Source organism: Dendroctonus ponderosae, unplaced genomic scaffold (genome assembly GCF_020466585.1).
Source record: "Dendroctonus ponderosae isolate FM_Combo_2020 unplaced genomic scaffold, Dpon_F_20191213v2 Dpon_F_20191213_1, whole genome shotgun sequence".
In the NCBI taxonomy this organism is placed as follows: domain Eukaryota; kingdom Metazoa; phylum Arthropoda; class Insecta; order Coleoptera; family Curculionidae; genus Dendroctonus; species Dendroctonus ponderosae.
Genome location: NW_026017110.1, coordinates 33,111,816 through 33,122,641, shown reverse-complemented (window position 1 = coordinate 33,122,641; position 10,826 = coordinate 33,111,816). Strand labels below are relative to the sequence as shown.

General features: G+C 36.4%; 1 long non-coding RNA gene across 5 annotated transcripts; it reads left to right on the top strand.

Moving 5' to 3' along the window:
* Positions 1-2,145: 2,145 nt before the first annotated feature.
* On the top strand, positions 2,146-7,000 carry LOC109534168. 5 transcript variants are annotated; one of them, XR_002171605.2, is made up of 4 exons: positions 2,146-4,126; positions 4,177-4,346; positions 6,086-6,175; positions 6,467-7,000. It is a non-coding gene; the product is annotated as an uncharacterized LOC109534168 (long non-coding RNA). The 5 variants fall into 5 exon arrangements; XR_002171604.2 differs by having other exon boundaries at positions 6,086-7,000; XR_002171603.2 differs by having other exon boundaries at positions 4,177-6,175.
* Positions 7,001-10,826: the final 3,826 nt, after the last annotated feature.

Below are 10,826 nucleotides of genomic sequence, written 5' to 3'. Positions count from 1 at the left end.
TTCTTGATTACTTTTTGATAAATAATTCGTTCTTATTGCGAAATAGGAGCACTATTTATCAATCTGTAATAGAAGACGTGAGGAAATTCTGTCTTCTTTAAAGGCAAAAATTTTTGAGGCGAAATACCCAACAAGAAGTTTGTAAAAAATTGAATCTGCCTCAACAATATAGAACTTATCTACTACTATGTATTTATCTCAACACAAGCAGAACGCATTTTATTATGTTGTTGATACAAGAAGTTCTTTAAGGCTCTCTTATTAGACTGAAATTCATCGATATGATTCGGTTGATCTTAACCATTTATGCTTAGATCAGCGACTCAAAATTACGAGTCGAATTCTCTGAATATAAACATAGATTATGGCTTTTCTCCTTTTTGCTGACAAAGAGGAATGATAACATTTACGAGGTATTTCCAATACTCTTGTCAGGCGAAATAAGAGCGACATTATGCGCATTTCTCTTAATACTAGCCTCAGGTTGAGTTGTAAAATTCAGCAAAAGCAACATAATATCAATTCTTCTGTAAAACCGGTTTTTTAGGCAATTCAAATCGATTAAAAATCGCGCAAAAAATTTAATATTTTAGACTTTAGGCAAACTTGAGAAGGATTTAAGTTACAGACAAGCATTTCCAGATACGAACATCGCACTTTCGTTGAACAAAATAAAACCGCGTTGATGTTCCCTAAAAATTACGGTTGAGAAAACCAAACTCGATTAGAAAACTGGAACGTTATGAGGGTTTGAAAGCCGAATATGCAATTTTTGTTTACACTTTATGTAAACGCCACATACATTTAAATGTGGAAAAATATTTAGAATTATCATACTTTAGGCCAACTTTAGATGTATTTAACCGCAAATAATACATTTTTTTAGAAGAAAATTGAAATATTTTTTAAAAATTCTCGCAAGTCGTGAACCTGATTTTTTCCTAATTTTGGATAGGTAGGACATCAATGCTCAATTGGCAATGTTTGACATCTTAACATTCCTGTGTAAAAAAGTGAGAAAGTAATTTTGTGTCTAAGCGCTTAAGCAGATAGTATTTATTTTCGCAATGCCGATTACCTAAACATCCATTTATTTACCTAAATGTTTAACCGTTGTATCTTTAGATTGCTACATTTTTTTTTAGCAAGTAAATTTGGAAGTTCAAACTTAATAATTGATGCCAACATTGTGGGTCCGGCCCTGTCGCAATGAACTACAGACAGTGAAAGCCGCGGCCAACACGAAAAAGGCCGATATACGACGACGTTTTAGACGACGACGGCGCCCTTTTTTTATTTGTTTCATTTTCTAGTTTTTAATAATAATATTCTAATTTTTTAAGTTTTCGCAATATTGCCTAAATTTCCTTTCAATATATTCCGTTTTCTTTGTAAAGTAGGAAAAATGGGCGAAAGGTCGTGTCCTACTCGTATATTCAATCTTCCTCATATGCTTTATTCTGTCTTTGCTCAAAAAACCTTCACAAAATGATTTAATAAAAATTATAATTTATTATAGGACCAAATAGCGGAGATCCTTTCAATTGTGGGATAGTTAGTCCTTCATCATATTTTACGTTGTCTGGCCGTATACTCCAATGTCAAATTTGCTTTAAAGACCCGTGAGTTATTGATGGCTGCACATATCAAGCTTGGACGGAATTAATATCCCAGTATTGCTGAAAGACTTTCTGCGCTTTTGAAATTAGAAAATATTTTTTTTACAATACCTGCATATCAGCAGTATGTACAGGTTTTCAACGTTATTTGTGAAATCTGATTTAGATGAATTTAACCAATATACTTGAGTTGCATTTGATAATTTTTACATCCCTTTTCTATTAAATTAGATTATCTTATTAAATAACTTGCTTTATAAAACCTGTTGAAGGGATTAAGTGTAACCTGTAACCGCAGTTACAAAGCCAGTTAAAGAAATGCTTTTTGGAACCGTTTCATAAACCGGAGGAAGTTGTTCGCACCAGCACAAAAACGATACGACACCGTCGAGCCATTTATCCAGTTGCAGCAGTTTGCCAATTTAACCGGTCACTTTTGGAACCGTCCCATAAACCCTAAAAGGTGGTTCGCACCAGCACAGAACCGACGCGGAACCGTCGTACCATTTATCCAGTTGCAGCAGTTTCGGTAACCATTTGCCAACGGAAAATATTTTTAGTTGCGTGTTCGTTGATGGTTGTGCTTATCATATTTCTTGTGTAAGAATTACGGTTCAGTTCTTCAGGAACCATAATCGTTCAGATCAGCAAAAAATTGCTCAGTTTTGGTGATGATTTAATTCAGTATTTTTAGTCTAACATTATTATCTATCAGAAGGAAAAAAAGATGGCTGACGTGATGTCAACGAAAATTTAGCTCCTAATAAGAACGAGAAAAAGGTGGTAAACGGGTGTTATCATTGTAAGAATAGTGTCGTCGAAGTAGTGAATTGTAAAAAGTGCGTTAATTGCTTCCACCCGTCGTGTTTAGTTCAGTCTTCAAAGCAGAAAAACCCTGAATGTATTCATGACGCCGACAAGGTTAGAAAAAAGAAAAGTACGAATATCAACAAGGAAGAAGACGATATGGAAATAGAGCTTCTGAGAATGCTAGTAAAAGAACTTCAGAGTAAGAATCAGATTTTAGAAGAAAACAGCAAGTTATTAAAAGAAAAAGTAATTTTTCTAGAAGAAAAAATGAAAAGTAACAAAAATAAAGAATTCGCCCATACGGCGCCGTCTAGTGGTGGACCGAGCAACAAGAGTACCAGCAAAGTAATTGTCAAACCCGCGCCGCCTAAGGTGCACAGTACCGAAATCACGAATCCTGGAGATGTGTCTGATATCGTTTCTCACATCGAGAATCGATCATCCAATGTCGATGTTAGGCGCAATACTAATGCTGACGAAAAGGGGAATGGGTGCAGGTTAGGTCTAAACATAAACAAACAAAGACTGTTTTCAACACAAAGCGCCCGGAGCCTCTCAGGGGACAGAGTGAAAATATTTCCAACCTGAAGACAGTAATGAGAATTGCATTCTTGTTCCTGTCCGGTCTAGCACCTGAAGTGACCTGTGATAATGTTTCGGATTTTCCTAAAGCGAATAACCTACCTGAAAACTGCCGATGTGAGAAAATGAAAACAAAAAACCTAAAATACTGCAGCTCTTTCCGACTAGCAGTGCTGGAGCTGGAGGATGTACATACATATTTGACATCTAGCTTATGGCCAAGAGGATCAGTTATAAACCATTTTCGGAATCTACAGAACCAAAGCATGGTGACAGCAATCCATCACAGAAAAACATAAGAATCCTCAACATTAATGTACGTTCATTGAGGAGGAAGACTGATGAAATCGAAGCTTTTGTTGCAGACAGGGACATTGACATCATTTGTCTGACGGAGCACTGGCTGACCAAGGAAGAATTAGAGGTGATCCAAATACAAGGGTATTCACTTAGTGGTTTCTCCTCGAGAAGTGAGTCAATTGGTGGTGGCACTGCCTTATTCACCAAATATTTTTTACCTTCCAAAGATGTCAATGTGGGTTTTAATGTTCAAAAATGTATGTAATCGTGTTGTGTATATGTCGAAAACTTGAGGGTTTATATCTCAAATCTCTATAGATCTCCTTCAGGCTGTTTTGACACTTTTAGAGAGTTGCTGGAGGGCTTGCTTACAAGGTTGGGGCCTGGTAAGCGAATGGTGATAGCAGAGGACTTTAACGTTCATTTCAATACCAATGAGGCTGCTTATGAACAGCTTAACTTGACTGACTTAACTGACTCACTGACAAACGAAACTTTTATTTTCTACAGCAATTGCTCAAATTGTCCCCCGTTAACTTCAATACATTTTGAAATGCGTTTGAGCATTAAATGCGTCTATTTAATTATAATTAATGCGTCTATTTAAAAAAAAACAGATTTTCATTTCGAAATCATCCGGCGGCATTCATAATTTTATTTATCAACTTATCTCGGGTGCCTACCGTTTGATCGTACACTAATGATTTTAAATAACCCCAAACACAAAAATCTAATGGGTTAAAGTCAGGACTTCGCGCCGGCCAAGCCCAAGAACTTCCACGACCTATCCACCGATTTGTACAATGTTGGTTTAGGTAATACCTAACGGCTCTAGCAAAATCGTCCTCTAACAAATTCTTTACAGGTGTAAAATGGCAAGGATGGAAATTTTCTTGCTGAAAAATCCTATGAACTGAGGACTTGCTTAGGCCAGTTGCAGTTTCCAATCGTCTTGTGCTTATTTCTGGATTTTCTCCAACACGAACCAGAACGCCTTTCTCTTGATCTGGAGTTGAAATTTTCGGACGTCCCAAGGTATTAACTTTAGTCCTAAAGTTTCCCCTAATGAACTTTAGATGTCTCCAAATAACTTGAAATTCGGTTGCCTCCTATTGGGATACAATTCTAAGTAACGCAGTTTGGCACTGCGTCCACTAAAATTTTGCTGAACTAAAAAATTATACCTTGGCATGTTAACTAATTGAAATCGAAACTTAAGTATGTAGAGGCACTAGTGTCACTTTGATAGACACCAAGTAAATCCGTGTCGCTGCGTCACACTACTTGACATGCATTGTAAAATGTCCTCACAATTCTGCATTTTGCAGTTTAATCGCAAATATTTCGTAAACAGAGGCTTGTTGGGATATCGACTAAAAATACCTTTTTTGTGAAAAATTAATAGGCGATTAGACACAATCATTTTAGAAGTCAGCACACCGGGTGACCAAAAAGTTAAAACCATTTTTTTGCCCAGATATCGCCGCAACTGGCTTTTTCTACAAGTTGATCAAAATCTGATGGTACATTTGGGTTTTGTATGCTCAAATACCCCTGTGTACCAAATTTCGTGAAAATATGCAGCTCCGGTCAAAGTAAAATAACCACAAGGTTCAGTTGACAAAGAAGATATTGATGCAGGAGTAGTTATAGGTGGCTCATGGCATCCAGAAATCGAGTCACTACCATCACTCACTCATCTAAGAGTCAATAATTACACCCAAACTGCAGGCTTTCTGCGTGACGTATATGTATGCTAATTACTTTCCTGGACAGGGCTCCGTAACTTGGCAAAACAGAATGACTGGATTATAATGAAAAATCTATACTGATGTTATTATTTCGCAAGTTCAAGTGCCTCGAGGCTTGATAAGAGGGGTATAATAATAAATTAATAAAAAAGTTTGTGTTGTTACAGTACCATACGTACCATGTTGTTGGTAGAAGTTCTGCTGATTGTTGCATTATTTAAAAGAGCATCAACTCAGGTGTACCAAATCAGTCTTGGTTTATACAAGTCATCTGTACCGCTTCCACTTTTCTTTGATTTTAAAATTTTATTCAATTCTTTCCGGTATACTGTTTTCATTGTTTTTAGTTTAATTTTTAACGTCATCAAATCGGGATTTGCAAATCCCTCCACAAATAACAATTCTCCCAAGAATTTTGCGAATGCGGTATCTCTTTTAATATTATTCATGTGATCTTTGCTCTCATCTCATGTCTAATAATACTTCATATTTTTCATAAACATTCAAAAATTAAATAATTAGATCACTATTTCATTTTTTCATTTTGCTAAAACGCTTTTCCAAATCACTTTCACACAGTTTACGCGTAGACCAGCAAGTAGACACAGGAAAGGCGGCCACTAAACCAGCCGGCCTTCCAACTTCAACTTGCCACTTCCCGGCAAGTAACAAGGACCCTTTCCGTCGGTTTACATACGTCATGTTTACTAGCGGCCAGAACTTTCCGCCATCAAAGTTACCAACTATAAACGATCCTTTACTCCCTACTTATATGGGGACATGCCTCTTCGGCTTCCAGAATCTTCTCACTTCCCAGAATAGCTGTTGTTGTGGTGGATGGCCTGGAATATCAGGAGGATTTCCGTCCGGCGTTTTGTTGGCTAAATATTTTGACTTTGCCCAGTCTCTATATTTTTCAATGTCTGGTCCACGTTAAATCTAACGAAAGCTCCTATATCGGCTTGCCAAAGTCCATCGACATGGTACTCGCACCAACATCAATATAGTACCTGATTTTTACAGACTTAATAAAACGAAGACTGGAGCCAACTATTATGGTCCTAAGGCATTTAACTTGCCACGTGGTGACAGAGCATTCAATAGGGCAGTGCTGTGAGTATCTTTATTGGAGAAAATGTTTTTACTCTCTTGAGGATTACTACCCCACTAACTTTAATTTTAAAGTTTTAGCTTGCAACTAAGTTGTGACACGTCAATGTTGATTTGCTTTAGGTGTTAAAATTTTATTTTAATAGCTAAGTCACTTGTCATTTCATATTGCTCCCTACTGACAAAATATTCGGATTTTAATGTAAAAAATCTAATCCAATCTAATCTTGTGACGTGTGTAAACATATTTGTATGTATTAACATTAGTAAATTATTTGTACTTTTTTGTATTAGTATGGTTCCCCAACTGGCTTTCCGTGGTGGCTCAATAATGTTTTGAGGTGGCATTCCTTTGGAGGCCTGTAGGGACCCTATGGTAATTCTAAGTAGATCAGTAAGATTTTAGAAAACCATGTCGTACCTTTTGCACCTCACATAGGCGACAATTACTTTATGGATGATAACGCCAGATCGCACCGAACTCTGATCGTTTAGTTTTAGTGTGGCCAGCTGAAACGACCCTTTTGATACAATTTATTCGACGACAAGATCCTACTCCTGAGAACTTGACTGAACTGGAAAGCGCGGTTCTTCAAGAATGGCACAACATACCTCAAGAATTAATTACAAACCTTTTTTATGGCATGTGAGACCAAGGCGTTTGAGGGACGTTATTGGAGCTGGAGGCGGCAATACATGCTATTAAATCGGTTAAAGCCGGAAACTTTACCTAAATTTCAAAATTTATTTTTCATAACTTTTTACCAAGAATCTGATAAACTTGTGATTCATGTTTTGTTTTAATTTTTCTTTCGAAAATTTTCTCATATAGGGTGATTCAAAATTGGCGTCATTCATCTGGAAGTGTTGTCTGGCGATGTTATAGGAGTACAGAAAAAATAGTAAAAGAAATTAATTGTTATTAAAAACTCAGAAATTTCCAAAAAACTATATAAGTAATACGGCAGCAATGTTTTTCAATATAATCTGCCTAACTAACATTGCGCAAATACCCGTTGCTTCGCAATTATTATTATAGACAAGGATAAACGGTAAATTCATCAAAATTTGTTGACTGCGGAACGTACTTTCGAAATGTCAACCTGTTCTCATAACCTCGAATTCTGCGGGGATTGTTGTTTACAAATAATCCGTACAACACTAAACATCTGAATGGTTAACTCGAAACAAGTTAGTGCCTCTTATCATCAACAAGTTAGCGCCTCAATCTCCTTATCAATCCTCCTCACTGCTCCATTTGTATCTCTTTGTGCTGTGTGTATCGTACAAACGTGGTAGGAGTGTAGCCCTTCCTCGGTATTTATTTGGTGCTTGGGAAAGTGTAAGTTATTGTGCTCTGAGTACTCCTGGAAGGCCCTGATTCGATCATGTCCAATACTTGTTACTCTGTGTCTAGAGCCCGAAAATCGATAGCCGTCCACTATCTTTCTGTAACCACTCTCCTCGTCCTTTGTTGGCGTGAGTTCCTTCAGCTTCTGCTACGTTACTGTAGCATTTCCCCTGAACTAATCGCATATCCGCAAATTCCTAAAAGGAAATTCAAAGTCAGTCGCAGTTTGACAAATTATTGTTATTATTGGCAAGGGCTATCCACCTATAACTATTTGTTAATGACAAAAAACGTCATTGCCGCTGTGACTTTTCATCAAAAACTTGTAGAAGAGAACTTTTTTGATATCAAAATTTTTCGTAATTTGAAGCAACGAACGTAATTTTAAATTTTAATTAAACATGGAACAATTTCTAAATAATGCTTAATAACGAAGTTGAAATTCGATCTTCAACTGTTAATATCTTCTATAAATTTTCGAAAACATTTTTTTATATATATTTCTCGTACCACCCAAGTAAGCCTCTATCACCCCTTAAAAGGAATGACGCCAATTTTGAATTAACCTGTATTAATTTGAGTTTTGATAAAAGTATGTAGGGTTTATAATATGTTTTCTTTGAAATTTATTGATGGTGCGCTAATTATTTCCATTAGTGACCCTGAAACGAAATTAGTTTAAAAAGCAATCGAGTTATATTTACTTCCGATATTTACGTATATCAAATGGAGCCACTTAAGGCAGTCTTTTCCATGTTCTCTCGATACAAACTTTTAGTTCGGGAATAACTTTTTATGACATATTTAGTCCCACCGCGTTTCGCTGCCAGCAGATTTTGTTATTTTCTAAAGCAACCAAAATAATATTCAAGTAAAACTTTCCCCTCAAGAAGTTAGAACTTGTTACTTGTTTTGAAAACTTTCAACCAATTTCTTTTGTATTTAGCTGGTAAAAGTCCCACTGGCTTCCTGTGAGTGTTAGAAATTTAATGCATTTTCGTACAATAAATTTTGACTCGTAATTATTAAAACCGTATACCAGTTGCATTCTTTACATGTACAGTTGGCGACACATGAATGTAGACGACTTATAATTTGGTAACTCAGGCTTTCTAAAATACGTCAAATATACATATAATATATGTCACAAACTGATTTTAAGTTATATTATTTCTTTACAATTTTATAAATTGTGCTCTTTGGTTTTCCAAATCTCTCATCTGCTGTTTTTGTTGACTATCCTTGCTCGATTAAGTTAAATATTCGATTTTTTCAAATCCTTTTAAATGTGTCATTTTGATAATAATAATTTTTTTGTCAGTAATATATCGGTTACGCAAAGGTAGATCGAGGTAGAAAGTCAAATTTGCACAACTATTTAATCGTCTACTTTTGTGTTTCGCCGACTGTACTTAGGTCGTTAATTCTTACTTTTTGAGTTGTAGTTTATACGCGATTTGTCTTTGTAGTTATTGAGATAATTTTGAGGTCCAGCGGTGATCGGTTTGGGTACGGAAATCAATGTTTTTAAGATGTATTTACGCTTCAACTGCACTAAACCACAGGATAATAGATCAGGGAAATTGATAGGCGGCTACAAGACACATTAATAGCAATAAATTAATTTTTGTGATTCTAAAAACGCAGCAATCAATATGGCAAAGTTGAATTAAGGCACGTATAGTGCGATCAATTAAACCACCCAATTAAATGTCCTCCACGAGACCTCCTACAGGCCTCAATCATTTTGAGGTAATTTTCAACGACTTTTGGGCAAATTATCGGTAATATCTTGGTCATAACTTCACGAATATCGGCTTTCAGTTGCTCAAGAGTTTGAGGATTGTTGGAGTAAAAATGATCTTTCGCATAGCCCCACAAAAAGAAATCTAACGCTGTGAAGTCACAGGATCTTGCGGGCGGAAATTTATCTTGCAATAGGGCTCTAACTGCCAGTGTTATGTAACTCGTTGCGCCATCCTGCTGGAGCCACATGTCTTCCAAATCGTACTCTTCAATTTCTCTTTAAAAAATTTCGGTTAACATGCGTCTATAGCGCTGAGAATTAACTGTTATGAGTCTTCCTTGATCGTTGACAAAAAAATACGGACCAATAACACCATATGGTCACTCTTTCAGGATGCAAAGGCCTTCCTGCAACCGCCTGAAGATTTCGAGTGCTCCATATACGGCTGTTCTGTTTATTCACGTAACGACTGAGCAAAAAATGAGCCTCATCGCCTCGAAAAATCATCGTCAACGGCTTGTTGTTCATTCGCCCAATTTATGTATGTCCTGCGTTGCCCATGGTCTTGAGGCTAAAGTTCTTGAGTCAGTTTGACTTTGTACGGTTGGAGCTTCAAATCCAATTGCACAATCCGCACCAAAAAGCCGTAAGACAAGCCAAAATGTTGAGCACGTCGGGGAATCGACGAATTCGGGTTTTCCTCCACACGTTGAGCAACAAGAGCGACATTATCAGCTGAATGAATGTTGCGATGATGCACAGGCCTTACAAGATCAGCAACCAATCCAGTCTTCAAATTAGTCCACTGTGTTCCAAATAGTTGGCTTTGTGGGTCGATTATGTCGACTGTAATCTGCTCGTAAACCCCTAAACGTTCATACAGTACAGCAGAATCACCATTTTTATAGTAACATTTAATCATTTTTACGCGCTCTTCGACAGTCAAACGATCCATATTCCAAAATAGCAAATCTTCAATTAAATCAAAACGCTTCGGGTGACATTTACCTTTGACAGATACCAAATATCAAGGTTTTACTTTCATAACCTGGAATTGGATAGCCCGTTATATGGCATAGATGAAGAAGAAATAAGACTCTTTCACACATAACGTACATTTTTATACTAATTTGAACAAAAATGAAACAAATAATTAATAATTTTCTTACAATGGAGCTATACAAGCCTGAGCACTTGAACGTTTAAATTATGTTAAAAACTTTTTTGTGCCATTTTCTTAAGAATCTTCGAAGAATTGTCGCCAGAAATAGTTGCATATTAAAAATAACAAGAAACAAATTGAAGGTACAAGACAGCAAAGACCTAAGTGAATACAATGTTTCCCAATTATGGGTTTGAATGTATTTTAAAATCTGATGATGGCGCTGTTGCCTCGCCGAAACGTAGCGAAACAAACAATATGCAAAAAAAATATTTCACACTGTGACTGGAGCTCAAGAAAGAAAATAATATAAGTAAAAGTAAAAAGGCGACTTCTATTAGGACTTGTATAATTTAACTTCTAATTCAAATTCTCACTTGGAGAGAACGAGAAA